At 46.8% G+C, this 13,787-nt stretch overlaps 1 long non-coding RNA gene across 25 annotated transcripts in view; it reads left to right on the top strand.

Annotated features, from left to right (window-relative positions):
* The window catches only part of LOC102549342 (uncharacterized), a 136,634-nt gene that overhangs the window by 77,452 nt on the left and 45,395 nt on the right, over positions 1–13,787 (top strand). Inside the window, exon 1 of one of the 25 annotated variants that reach the window (XR_015650052.1) lies at positions 3,188–3,605. The exons of 23 other annotated variants lie outside the window; for them this stretch is intronic. This is a non-coding gene — a long non-coding RNA (uncharacterized LOC102549342). Of the gene's footprint in view, positions 1–3,187; positions 3,606–12,382; positions 13,558–13,787 lie in introns of those variants that run through there. One more of the 25 variants, XR_015650051.1, reaches the window with a different exon arrangement.

Here is a 13,787-nt window from a genome sequence, read left to right on the forward strand (position 1 = left end):
ATTAGCTTAGAGGGTTAAAATAGAGAAACCTCACTCAGTTGTGCCCTTAAAGCTTTTAAATAAATCTAATAGTCCAGTCTCAATTATTTGGGAGGTGCTACTTGGGTAAAGAGAAAGACATTTATTTAAAAGCCACCAAGGTCTCTCCCAACATCTGTTCTCAGTTATTTTGATTGTAGCTATTCTGACTGGGGTGGGCTGGTCTCTCACAGTAGTTTTAATTTGCATCTCTCTGATAACTAGGTATTGGTTTGTTTGTTTGTTTTTTTTTCTGAGATGTACCAGTTATTTGTTATGAATACAGCTTATAAATATGGTTTCCTGCTCTGCGGATTGTCACTTCTGTCTGTAGTTTTAATTCATAAACTATGTGTCTGTCTTTGGGGTTACTGTCGCTGTGTTACTATCCCTCCCTCCCCACCTCCTACACCTGCTGAACCCTTCTTCCTAAAATGCTCCCCTGCTGCAGATTTTGAAGTGGAAACTTGAGGATTCTTTAGAGAGTCAGTCGTGTTGGCTGGTGTTTTGCTGGGACAAACACATGAAGAAGTGTTTTCCTGAAGTGGACACAGGTGGAAAGGCTCAGTCAGACTCTCGAAGGAATGTTTAGCTGAAGCAGACACAGGAGAAAGGATGCTCCACTCTCGCAAGCACGTGAAAGGATGCATGGCGAGGGATTCCTCACTAATGACCACATGTATCGGTCCGCCTTACACTGTGCAGTTGAACTACATTTGTTGTGACTCCATGGAGAGAAACACGCCAAAAAAAAAAAAAAAACCCTTCTGGTTGTGTGCTACGGTTTCTTGTCACTTCAGTGGACTCAGATTGATTGGCAGAGAGATATCAACTGAGACAGATGCACGTGCTGAGGTAAGACCCATGAAGGACACGTGATGTTTGGAGGAGTATAAAACGGACTCGACGGATGGCGGTGGTGGCTGACCTTGGCTAGCTCTTAGAGAAAGCTGTGCAACCCTTGCTGGTCTTCCCTGATCTTCCCTTCCGTGAGAGAGGCACAGCTGGGAACTTTTCCTGGTGCTCCTCTTGGCCCTGGTCCCTCCTGCTGCCTTGTGCTGAGGCTGAGGCCTGGCTGTCTCTGCTAGGTAGTGCCACGGCTGCTGATTCTTGTTTGCTACCCCGACTCTACCGAGCTGGACTGCTGGTTATCTGTAAAGTGTTTGCAAGTGGACGGAGCCACTGACTCCTGTGAACTGAACTGCCGATTTCTTAACAATGCAGATAGGATTTTCTTCAAAGAACCATTTCTAAACATGTCCACTTCTCCGTTATCATTTCTTTTCCACTCCCTCTGGTGGATGGTAGGCCAAAAGGGAGGTTAAAGTGTTTAAGGATCATCATTAAAAGTAAACTCTGGGGCTGGGGAGATGGCTCAGTGGTTGAGAGCACTGACTGCTCTTCCAGAGGTCCTGAGTTCAAATCCTAGCAACCACATGGTGGCTCACAGCCATCTGTAATGGGATCTGATGCCCTCTTCTGGTGTGTCTGAGAACAGCTACAGTATACTCATATATAATAAATAAATCTTTTTTAAAAACTCTGAAAAGATTGAAGTTGCAGTTTTTCTTGTAGTTATTTGTAATTTAGTATTGTTCTACATATACTTGTGTGTCTATGCGCCTGTGCATCGCAGTGTGCAGAGGTCGGATGAGAACTTTCAGGAGTTGACTCTCTCCTTCCATAATTACGCAGTTGTCGTCCTCGGTGCCAGCAATGACAGGGGTCCTTGCTGCTCCAGGGAAGGGTCAGGTCTCCACTGGAGTAATTATTTGAGAAGACATTGTTATTTGTTAGAAAGATGGGCCCAGGTCTGAGCAGGTGTGTTCATCATTCTGCTTTGGTGTGTTTGTGTACACACACGGGTATGTGTATGCATGCGCGCGCGCGCGCGCGTGTGTGTGTGTGTGTGTGTGTGTGTGTGTGTGTGTGTGTGTGTGTGTGTTTGCTGGCTCCTGGGTAGAAGTCTGCCAGTGTGGCCTTCATCCCTTTGGTGCCTCTGGTCTCGTCTTTGCTCTGTTTAGAACTCTCTTCTTAAATATCTTACAACTCACCCTCAGTACCTTCAGATCCCTGCTCACACCCAGAATGTTTGAGCCGTATGTCAGGTTAGAGAATACTTTCCTTGGCCTCCTCATCTGGAGACCTTTAGTGTTCTATCCTGAGCTCTCCTTGCTCTATCCACCATGATTCTTGTCAACCCCTGACCTCACACTCCAGATGGCCTTCCTGTCTACTAGAACTCTGGCTTTGTGAGGACAGCACTGGTCTGATCGTTATCGAAGCTACTGTCTACAGCAGGCTCAGACTCTGTGGGTGAATGAATGAGTGTGGTTCTGTGTTCCGTCTGCTGGGGTGCTCGGGTTTTACCCTACACTGCCAGCAGGGGTTGGGCTTATGGGAAGCGCTGAGACAACACTCAGGGGGTGGGAAAACACAGCCTAAGATGGGGGCTCCAGCCTGGGTGAGAAACAGCATAGGCTGAGGCTGAAGAGTCAGGGGTTTCCAATCTCCTGGGAGTCCAGATCCCACTGGAAACCACGTGGAGTCGGGAACAAGGCGGGGTTTGCAGGCCTGCGATGAGGACGGCCTCAAGCAGGAGGTGGGTGGAGATGGGGAACTCCAGCTTAGCTTAGGGGGTGTGGAGGGGAAGGGGCTGATATTAAAGTCTGGTTCCCTAATTGTTTCTTGATTATGCCAATAAACATGGCAGAAGCCAATTGCTGGGCAAAGAGAAAAGGTGGGATTTCCGGGTCCCAGGAGGAAGAGGAGGGGAAAGGGGTGGGGTCGGATCAGGCTGTTGAGCGGATAGGAAGTGGCAGACATGTAGGTCTCTCCTGGCACCTATAGTATGTAGACTTTGCCACCAACAGAGGCCAAGGCGGATGGAAAAGGTTAAGATTAGGACAGAAAATTCTTTGCCCAGCCATTGAGTTATCTGGTCAGTTTTAAAATAATGAAAGTCTCTAGTGTTTTTCTTCCTCAGGGTTAAAAGGGGCAGGAGAAGAGAGTGGGTAGCCAGGGCGGTTAGCAGGTAGTACGCAAACAGCAGCTCCCAGCGTTTTCCGGAAGGGTGGTTGGTGGCAGCTTGGCAAAGCCAGCCGGAGGAACGGGCGGGGTTCTCGGAAAAATGCCAGCTGGCAACTGGCGGGGCTGAGTGAGACTGGGCAGACTGACAAAGCTAACCATGGCAGGGCCGGGTGAGGTGGGCGGCTGCTGATCACAGAGCCTAGCCAGAAGCACGGAAAGAGCTCTCGAAAGAGCTAGCGTGTGTTTAAAATTACACGCTACAGGGCTACGAATGTCTGGGAGTATGGAGGGGCCTTCTGTATGACGAAGGCGTCCTTCCACGGCGGTTCTTGATGAGAGAGACGGTTCTTGGTTCCATACAACTTCCTCAGGGTGGACCAGAGATTAAGTACCTTCTTCAGGGAGGAGTGTCCGGGAAAGACACCTCATTAGCATGGAAAACTCTTGTGTTGTGTGCTACCTGACCAGTGGTCACATTCTTTATGTGGAGAGTTGGGGGTCCGGTATTCCAGGCCAGGAATCTGATAAGGAGTGGATGAAACACCTACCATTTTCAGGTATGTGGTACCATGGTTTCCCACTCAGCCTTACAAGTTTCCTGGCCGGGTCCATTGCCCCACAAATGAGTGGTTCAGAACTCTGAGTTTCTAGGAGTTTATTTACCCGTTTCTTAGGTGGTACCCACGGACAATGTTTTATGCCCAAGTTTGCTTTGTGTGGAGAGTTACCCAGACAGAATAGGGTCACCGGTGCTGCTCCTCCCTGTGCTGCTTGGTTCTTTGTCACTAAATTCATCAGGAAACCGAGGAAAGGCCTAAGATTTGCCTATAGGCAAGTTGCAGGGGCATTTTTTGTTTTTGTTTTTTCTTTTTTCTTTTTTTAGGAGCTGGGGACCGAACTCAGGGCCTTGCGCATGCTAGGCAAGCGCTCTACCACTGAGCTAAAACCCCAACCCCAGGGGCATTTTTTTTAATAGCTGATGTGTGAAAGGGCTCAGTGCTGCCCGGGTCCTGGGTTGTTAAAGAAAGCAGACTGAGTAAGCTAGAAGGAGCGAGCCAGTAAGCAGTACTCCCCTGTGGCCTCTGCTTCAGTTCTGCCTCCAGGCTCTCTCAGAGGAGAGGTATGCCTTGATATATGTGAGGCAAACAAACTCTTCCCCATCAAGTTGCTTTTGGTCATGGTCTTTATTCCGGTAAAAGAGAGAAAACTCCTCCCCATACCAATTTCTTGTCTGTGGGGGCTTCCTCTTGCCCGATTCTGTTCCTCTGTCTCATCTCCCTTGATGCCCCAGTGCAGATGGTCGCGAGCCACCATGTGGTTGCTGGGAATTGAACTCAGGACCTCTGGGAGAGCAGTCGGTGCTCTTAACCCCGTACAAAAGCCCTGTGTTCCCTCACGGGTTCTTGTCCTTCCTAGGAGGCCCCAGGCTCTCTGCTTCCTTCTTCCAACCATTTCCAGTGGATAAACCCTTCATTTGTGAGTGGGAGTCCCTGGTAGGGGACACACCCAGTGCACCATGGGGTTGAAAGACAGGAATGGCATGGTCTCTTCTGCCTGATCTGTCCTCTTTCTGTAGAGAAACGCTTCAGTTCCAGCACCGCTCCTATGCCCTGCTGCTCTGGTGTGGAGTTTGTTGTCCTTCCTTGAAGCTGAAATTTCAGGCAGGCAGCAGCACCTCCCATAGTCACATGGGTTGAAGGCAAGGTCTGTGTCCCTAACCTCTTCGGCTCTCAGTGTGGCCTTCCAGTCGTCTCTCCCTTTCTCTTTTCGTGGCCCAGTCCTCTAGAAAACACTTCGAGTAGAAAGGTTAATCAGGATCACTTGACCTTCGAGAACAGCTTACCCCAGGGCTGACCTCGGCCGTATCTTGGCCCTGGTCCTGTTAGCCTCAGAGGGAGCCCCTGTGCTTCCTAAACCCAGTGATTTATTTCCTCCTGTGAGCCAGTCTGCCCTGTACTCTCAGTGTTCTGGGAAGGTGGGATTTACTCCCAGCAGGAAGGTGATGGAGATGTCTGTGAGGGCTGGACAGGGGCCAGCTGAGTGATGAATGGAAAGGGGGTGTCACCCGTGTCACCAAGTAGTTTCTGATTCAGGAATAGAAGCCCAGGAACAGTTGTCTTAGAAGTTTCATGTCCTGGATGGTCAGGAGGAGGTGACTTGTGTGTCCTACCAAGAAAATGTGGACTTCTCCATCCTGTGAATGTTCTCAGGGAGACATACTAACTTCCTGTGCGGATTGAACTGTAGCTGGGGTCTGTTCGCGTCCTCTTGACCTTTCTGGGGCATCTTTGTCATCTGTCTAGGAGACTTCCCTGTGATCATCCTGTCTTTTCTTGTGAGTGACTGCAAAGTAATATAATATCCTCAGAGATACGGGAAGGAGGCCATGCCAGGGTAAGCTTGTGAGAGATGCCTCTAGCCATTGGGACTGTTGAAAACGAGGTGTCCTCGTTTCTATTGCTGTGATAAACCCCACGAGCAAAGCCGCTAGGGTAAGAAGGGTCTTACAGTCCATTTTGAAGGGAGGTCATAGCAGAAACTGAAGCACGGGCCATGGAAGACTGCTGCTTTCTGGCTTGTTCCCAAGGCTTGTTCAAACTCCTTTTTTTATACAGTTCAAGGCCACATGCTCAGGAGTGGCATTACTCACAGAGGGCTGGGCCCTAACATCTATTATAAGTCAAGAAAACACACCACAGATTTGTCTGCAGGCCGTGGGGGTCTCTGCGATCACCACGGCCAGCGGAGTAACGTTCAGTGTGAGGCAAGACGGAAATCCTGTTCAACACGACTGTGTCAGTTCGAACTTCTAGAGTCTTATGTGGATCGCCGTATTCTTTTTCTTTGCTCCCGCAAAAGGGTGCCTGTTCTCAGGTGAAATCGTAATGGATCAGATAAGGCTCGAGCCTGTGATTGGGCAGTGGAAGGAGGGGGCAAATCGGAAAGTTTCAGAGAGGAGAAAAAGGAGGTAGAGGTCTGATGAGTCAGAGATGGGAGAGACAAGACAGAACCAGGAGAAGATGATGAATTGGAACCACGTGACCCTAGGAGCCATAAGTAACTGGGGAGTTCATAGATGGGCGATAGAGTAATGTAGGATACATTTGTCCAGTCTAGGTGTGCAGCTTGAATTTATATCAGTTGAGTTTTGTGTTCTTTGTGTGGGCATTTGGGGGTTGGAGATTTACCGTTGTAAGACTGGCTGGCATACCACAAGTCTCTGGAGTTATCATTTTACGGGGCTCATGGAATCTGAGCTAGCTGGCTTTCTGCAGGCTAGCCACAGGGGGTGGACGGCCTGGGAAGCGTGAGCAGCCTGGCAGTGGCTGGCCTCAGGAACCAGGGCAGTCTTCCCTTGTTGTGTCTGGGTAGAGAGTAACTTGCCAAAGAACTTCTCGTGATATTCCTGTGGCTTCTTGCTGCTTCTGCAGACTCAGACCACAAGGCTACAAAATGGACTAGACTCCAGCTGCTGATACATGCTGGTGTCTGACATGCTGGTGTTTTGCTGGAGGACTGGGCTGCTGACAATTAAGATTGGAATTGTCCCAAAGAACTACTGCTAAACAGGTCTACAACCTGTTTTCTACTATTACCTGTTATGATCTCTCTCTCTCTCTCTCTCTCTCTCTCTCTCTCTCTCTCTCTCTCTCTCTTTTTTCGGAGCTGGGGACAGAACCCAGGGCCTTGCGCTTGCTAGGCAAGCGCTCTACCGCTGAGCTAAATCCCCAACCCCATGATTTTTTTTTAATTGTATGTGGATAAACTGTCGTTGTCTTCAGACACACCAGAAGAGGGTACTGCATCCCGTTATAGAAGGTTGTGAGCCACCGTATGGTTGCTGGGAATTGAACTCAGGACCTCTAGAAGAGCAGTCAGTGCTCTTAACCACTGAGCCATCTCTCCAGCCCTATGGTACCACAATTTTCGCTGGGCCTGTTTTCTGCTAATTTGATGATCTCTCTCTCTCTCTCTCTCTCTCTCTCTCTCTCTCTCTCTCTCTCTCTCTCTTTCTCTCTCTCTCTCTCTCTCTCTCTGAATCAATTCAGAAACCTTTCTCCATAGGTCTTTAATTTCTAACTCTGTGTGCTAAAAAATATGCATTCTAAGATATTACCTAATCTCTGCATAAGAATTCCTGTGAGAGAATGAATAGAAGACAAAAACAAAACAAAACAAAACTAGACGACTTTTAAACTTGCCAGTATATTTGGTGCCCAGCATGGGGCATATTAGCCATACCTTTAAAATCCATGTTCAGAATATTAGACAAGAGTTCTGGGTAGAAAGCAGAGAAGGCAGAGCTCCTGCGGAGATATGAGGCCTCGAGCCATTTGCTGCAGCCTGGGGCTGGGAACGCCCACAGCCTGCTGCCACTGGGCAGGATTGCACGTGGGATACCGAGCAGCAACAGCCTATGTGCTAGGGCCTTGCCTGCTCGACAGAGTTAGGCTGACAGCTGGCATGGAACTAGGCGATTTGCTCCCTTTGGAGAGATACCAAGCAGAGAGGCCTGCGCGCTGCAAAAGGAGGGATCAAGCACGTGACCGCAGAAGAGACTCCCGCGGTGCGCACAGCGGCGGTTACCTAGCAACTACAGTTTCTCAAAGGCCAATCGCTCCGGGGCTTATAGAACTGACCTCTCGAGGTGCAGCAAGGTGTCTGCCAGAGAAGAACTGTAGTAACCCAAGAGAGGCTGCAACAACAGCCAACAGATCCCGGCTTTTTAACTGGCGCCTGTGGGGGTTGGAGGGTGGGGTGGGAGGCTGATGGAGCTGCTGTCTTGGGCCAAAAGTTTACCTGAGCAGGGCAAAAGCCGCTTGTTAGACCCCAGCTGAGGGGACTTACGTTGGCCAGAGGACAAAACACCAAGGTCTGACAACTTCCCAGAGCAGAGGAGTCAGGATCTGATCCACTGAGGGAGCTGTTGGCATTTTGTCTGTCTCCACCCGAGGTGCGCCTAGGTGTGCCTAAGTCACTATAAAAGGGGCTGCTTGCCACCTACTCACTCTCTTGCTCGACCCTTCTCCTTTTTCTCCTGGTCCCCTACCCTCTTCCTCCTCTCTTCCCATTCCCCTCCTCCCCTCCTCCTCCTCCTCCTCCTCCTCTTCCTCCCCCTCCCTCTCCCCTCCCCCTTCCCCTCCTCCTCCCCCTCCTCCTCCCCCTCCTCCTCCTCTTCCTCCCCACTCCCTCTCCCCCCCCCCTCTCCCCTTCCCCTCCTCTTCCCCTCCTCCTCCCCCCTCTTCCCTCCCCCCCTCCCCCTTCCCCTCCTCTTCCTCCCCCTCCCTCTCCCCTCCCCCTCCTCCTCCTCTTCCTCCCCCTCCCTCTCCCCTCCCCCTCCCCTTCCCCTCCTCTTCCCCCTCCTCCTTCTCCTCCTCCTCTTCCTCCCCCCTCCCCCTCCCCCTCCTCCTAGTCTATACTATACCACCATGTGGCTGGTCCCCCAGGAGGAAGGGATGTCTCAGCATGGGCTCACAGAGGCACCCCGTTCCACCTCACCATACCGCGCTTCCACCAAATATATCCCTGGCTTTTCTCTATCTTTTTATAAGACACAAGAGTAGCTGGAAGTAGTGGAAGACGGAAACCCCTCTTGTCTGTGAGCTGAGAGATAGGGACAAGGCCAAGCCCGCACGGCCTCTGAGCTGAACCACAAACACACACTGAGAAAAGACACAAAGCCGCTGAACTGCTGACTAGATAAAATTGTTTAAAAATCGTGCTCCTATGCTGAAAACAAAAGGAACGAAGTAGGAAACATCATAATTAATATAAATACTTAGAAATTTATAATTAAAAACAAACGCACAGATGGAAGAAAGGAAGGGGAAAGACACGATGGTACAGAGATTCAGGGCTTTAAACAATGTCATTTTAGGTGGCTTCGGGATGGAGACAAAAGGGGTGACTTGGCTGAGATGGACATTTGTCATTTAGGAATATTGCCATGTTAGTAACTCTTGAGAATCATAAATGGTTTTCTCTACCTTCTTTTTTTTTTTTTTTTTTTTTTTTTTGGTCTTTTTTTTTTTTTCCCCCGGAGCTGGGGACCGAACCCAGGGCCTTGTGCTTGCTAGGCAAGCGCTCTACCACTGAGCTAAATCCCCAGCCCCTTTTCTGTGCCTGCTTAAAACAAAGAGTCTTAGGGAAAAGTTTTAGAAAATTTTATAATTAAAAATGAAGAAGAAAGGGAGAAATATGAAAGAATAAGACAAGCCTTGGGAGAAAAGTGGAAGAGAGGTTTACAGGTCAGAATGAGCAGCAGAGAGAGAGAGAGAGAGAGAGAGAGAGAGAGAGAGAGAGAGAGAGAGAGAGAGAGAGAAACACATGAGGGCAAGGCTTAGAGGAGACCATACTAAAATTAATAAATCAAAATAAAGAAGGAACTAAAATATCAGAGATACGAAAAAGAAAAAATATGGAAGCAGGCTTAGAACAGAAGGTACAAAAACTTACAGATCAAAATGAATAACAGAGAAATGAGACAGGAAGACAAGAAGTTACAAAATTATAATAAATCAGGCTGAACAAAATGCTAGGATGGGAGATACAAGCACAAGAAAGGTACGAAATATGGACCCAGATCTTTAGAGAGGAGCTTAAAATATTAATAAATAAAAAATCAGGAAAACGTTCGGGTAGAGACAGGAGGTAAGAAGGGAACCAACCTTAACTTATCGGTCAGCGCACAACGAAGGGTGCACATTTATAGAGAATATGAATGGCACCCTGTGCGTGTGCTGGGTTTTTGAAAATTTAAAGAAAATGTTAAAAATTTTGAATACGCTCCCCACTCATACAACAAATCTTGACTACTTTGATGCTCAAAAATAGAATAATCCCGCAAGACCTGAAATTTGCAAGAAGAGCAATATTAGAACCTGAGCCACAGTTACGATGGCGCTCGTGGTGGCGAGAACCAGCCAGGGAGACAGCACAGAAAGGTAGAGCCAGGGCTGCTCACATTTCCAAATACCACCTGGAGGGCGACACGGGAGAGAGATGCGGGTCACAGGTGACGAAGAAACCGTGGCATTGTGTTGCTTGGCAGTGGCAGCCTTAAATGCCTGGGACGAGGTTGAAGAGATGGGAACCATTTACCTAGGTTGTACAAGGTCCAAAAGAAACATTCACTTGACTTTCTAAAGATTAACTTCAGCCGTAGATGGAAAGAAATCAGATCCCCTAGCTAGGAAGGCATTAACTCAACCGCTGGCTTTTGAAAATGCTAATGTTGAACGCAAAGAGGTGGTCAGACCGCTAAGGGCAAGGTCGTCACCTATCGATGAATGGATTAGAAATAAAATTGATATTAGATCTCACTCACCTGAGATGACCATCAATAAGAAGCCATCAATAAGTTTTGAGAAGATCCAAACTCTCAAATGTCTTAACTCTGGTGAGTAAGGTTGTTTCCAAAAGAACTGAAAAAAATTCCAAACAAAAGCATCTGTGTTCTGGAACATGCAAAAGATGTGGCGAAGGCCGATATTGGACTAGCGAGTGTAGGTCAACAATAGACATATGGAGCAGCCCCTTATCAATAACGGCCCAGAGGGGGCTTCTCATAGGCCCCAATGCTAAACATCAGAGATACTCGTCCATAAAACAATTAAACACCACCACTCTGGAAATAAGACATTAAAAACCCAGATATCAAAGTCAGAGCAACTTCTTTAGGTAAAAAAACAAACAAACAAAAAAAACAGTAAGGGCCAAAAATGAATAGTTTGGCAAACTTTTATAATCAGAGGCCAAGACTAAGGAATTTATAAATAATATTGAAATTGAAGGAGTGGTCGACAGTGGAGCAGATGTATGTATTATCTCTCCAGAATCTTGGCCTCCATCTAGGCCACTTCAAGAGATAGATGTCCAGTGTCAAGGGGTTAGAACTTTATCCCAGATGAAGCAACGTGTCAGATGGCTTAAATGTACAGGGCCAGAATGTCAAATAGAAAAACGAAGGCCATACATGGCCATATATAGCCAAAAACTTACAGGAAAGAGATCGATTACAGCAATGGAAAACACAAATTAGCACCCCTCCAACTTGAGGGGCCATTAAAATTAATGATAGTCCTAACTTTAAAAAAGTAAAAATGTTATTAAAGACGGTTACAAGTTATCTAAGCTGTCCATGAACACAGCCCCTCGGATGCCGACTATTCAAGTTGACCCTGGGTAGCTACTGCCGGGAACACACCAACAGCCTTGCCGTTAAGGTGGTTAAGGCCAGCTGATTTGGACTGAACAAGGATCTTTGACTAAGGAACATTTGCAGACACTAATCCAAGAACAGCTGGAGGCTCACCATGTAGGAAAATCCACCAGCCTTGGAATTCTCCTGTATTTGTCATTAAAAAGCAGTCTGGCAAATGGAGGGTGTTGACAGCTCTAAGAGCAATTAATAAAATTACTCGGCCAAATTTGGAATGGCCTATCATAATAATTTAAATAAAGGATTGCTTTTTCGCAATTCCTTTATAAGTGGTCAAGAGTCCTTATGATTGGGTTCAAAAAACCAAAGCCATATGCCATTCTTACGGTATTATTAGATTTTCAAGAATCTCTTAATACAGTGCCAGATTCCTGACATGCAGAAAGTTAGTCGGTTGCCTATAGGAATTTCCGAGCTGATTCCAAATTAAATTCACTGTATTTTCAACCACAACAAATGGTCAGAAATAGAAATTATCTCCTGGGGTTGGGGAATTTAGCTCAGTGGTAAAGCGCTTGCCTAGCAAGCGCAAGGTCCTGGGTTCGGTCCCCAGCTCCGAAAAAAAGAAAAAAAAAAAAAAAGGAACTATCTCCTGTACATAACACATGTCAGATACATGTGGGTCTACTGGGCCTTCTGGAACAAGATAATGATGAGATTGATCAGCCATTGCGAGGGAGTGTGTTAGAGGCTTCAAAATTTTATAAAAAAGCCACCGTGTTAACAGGAAAGGTCTATAGAAAAGTTTTACTATCACGTGGCAAGAAGCTAAGGAAACTGTAAAGAAATGTCCTACCCGTTCTCTATCTAACCAAACTGTACTGTCTGCAGGAAATAAGCCTAAAGGTAACCAGAGAAAGGAAACTTGATCAGATGGATGTGTTTCATTTGGCAGAGTTTGGTAAATGAAATATGTGCGTCATACTGTAAAGGCAGATTCAGGATTTCAGTGGACGAGTGCTTTCAGTTCTGAGATGGCCAATTCTGCAATCACACATTTGTTAGAAGTCATGGCAATTGTGGGAACACCTAAACAAATTAAGACTGACAGCGCTCCAGCATATGTCGCTTAACGAGACATTTTTACATATTGTAACATGAAACATGTTACAGGCACACCACACAGTCCTACGGGAATGGCAGTTGTTGAGAGATCCAATCGTACGTTAAAAGAGATGCTTAACAGAGAGGGCTGTCAAAGACCCTGAAAAGCAGATTGCATAACACTTGAGTGACTTTAAGTTTCTTGAATGCTGATGACGTAAAACAACAGCTGCTGAGAGCCATCGGATTATAGAAGAAAAAAAGCTGAATCAAACCGACCTGTTCGTTTTAAAGATGTCTAACCTCAGAGCGGGAAGCAGGAAATGTGCTGCACTGGGGAGAGGGTTTTGCATATGTTCACAGAAGAAAAAAATTGGAGTCCTTCTAAATTAACAAAAAATAGATATGACAGAGGAAGACCCCTGGGAGACCCCCCTTGGCTACAGACAAGAAGAAATAAATAAAAAAGAACGGGTCACATACTTTGCTGACCCCTTCCTGTGGGAACAACTCTGAAACTGACTGAGGCATAAAAATGTCTCCAACCAGAGCCTCAGCTGTGCATAGCTAGTGAATCTTTGGCTACAATATCCTCAGAACTTATTGTGCCATCCTCACGAATGGCATAGATCAGAATGCAGGTTGTAGTTTGGTTGTATAATCCAAGCTAACTTATAAAAAAAAGACACATGCATTTCCTGCTCATATAAAAGAGCAAAAAAATCCTCCTTACCTGAATCGTGCATGTTGCACACCTTATACATATGTTAATGCAGACCTGTATATTACTTATGAGACTATATATGCTTACAGACACCAATGAAGTCAATACAGCCCTGAGAAGATTCACTCTCAGAGAATGAAATCCTGAGGCATATCGTTCCAGCATGCTGCCTGATCCTACCTCACACGGCCTCAACGCTATTTACTCAAAAGACTTGCTTCTGGGACAGCTTCAAAGCGGCTAGCACACTTGGTCCAGCCTTTCAGACTGTTCTGATCAGGACTTCATTTAAGCCTGCATATTCACAGCATACAGAGACTGGACAACAGCTACTACAGCTAACTTAAGGACTAACAATTTTCCCAATTTCTTGCCTCCCCAACAAAGAGAAGTAATGTTCCGAATTAGCAGGAAGCAATTTTAAGAGAACTATGTCCCATTCCCAAGAGGTTGGGGAGATGACTTTTGGTCGTTCAACGGGTGCTGGACTTTTGTGATGGTTTGAGGGGCATGGTCACAAGTGCGTATGTTCTTAGACGGGGAGGAAATAAAATAGGTTAGATTTAGGAATTTCCTTTTCTCTTCTTCATCTTTTCTCTCCTGTCTAGTGCTGGGGGGGGGGGAGGGAGCAGAAAGGATAAAAAGAAAAAGGGGGATATAGAATAATTGTGGAACTATAAAAGTAATGGCTAGATTATTGAATCTACTTTCAGTCTAAACTGCATTAATAAGCCATAAATGCCACATTTG

This window comes from Rattus norvegicus, chromosome 1 (assembly GCF_021556685.1).
Source record: "Rattus norvegicus strain SHRSP/BbbUtx chromosome 1, alternate assembly SHRSP_T2T, whole genome shotgun sequence".
NCBI classification, from domain to species: domain Eukaryota; kingdom Metazoa; phylum Chordata; class Mammalia; order Rodentia; family Muridae; genus Rattus; species Rattus norvegicus.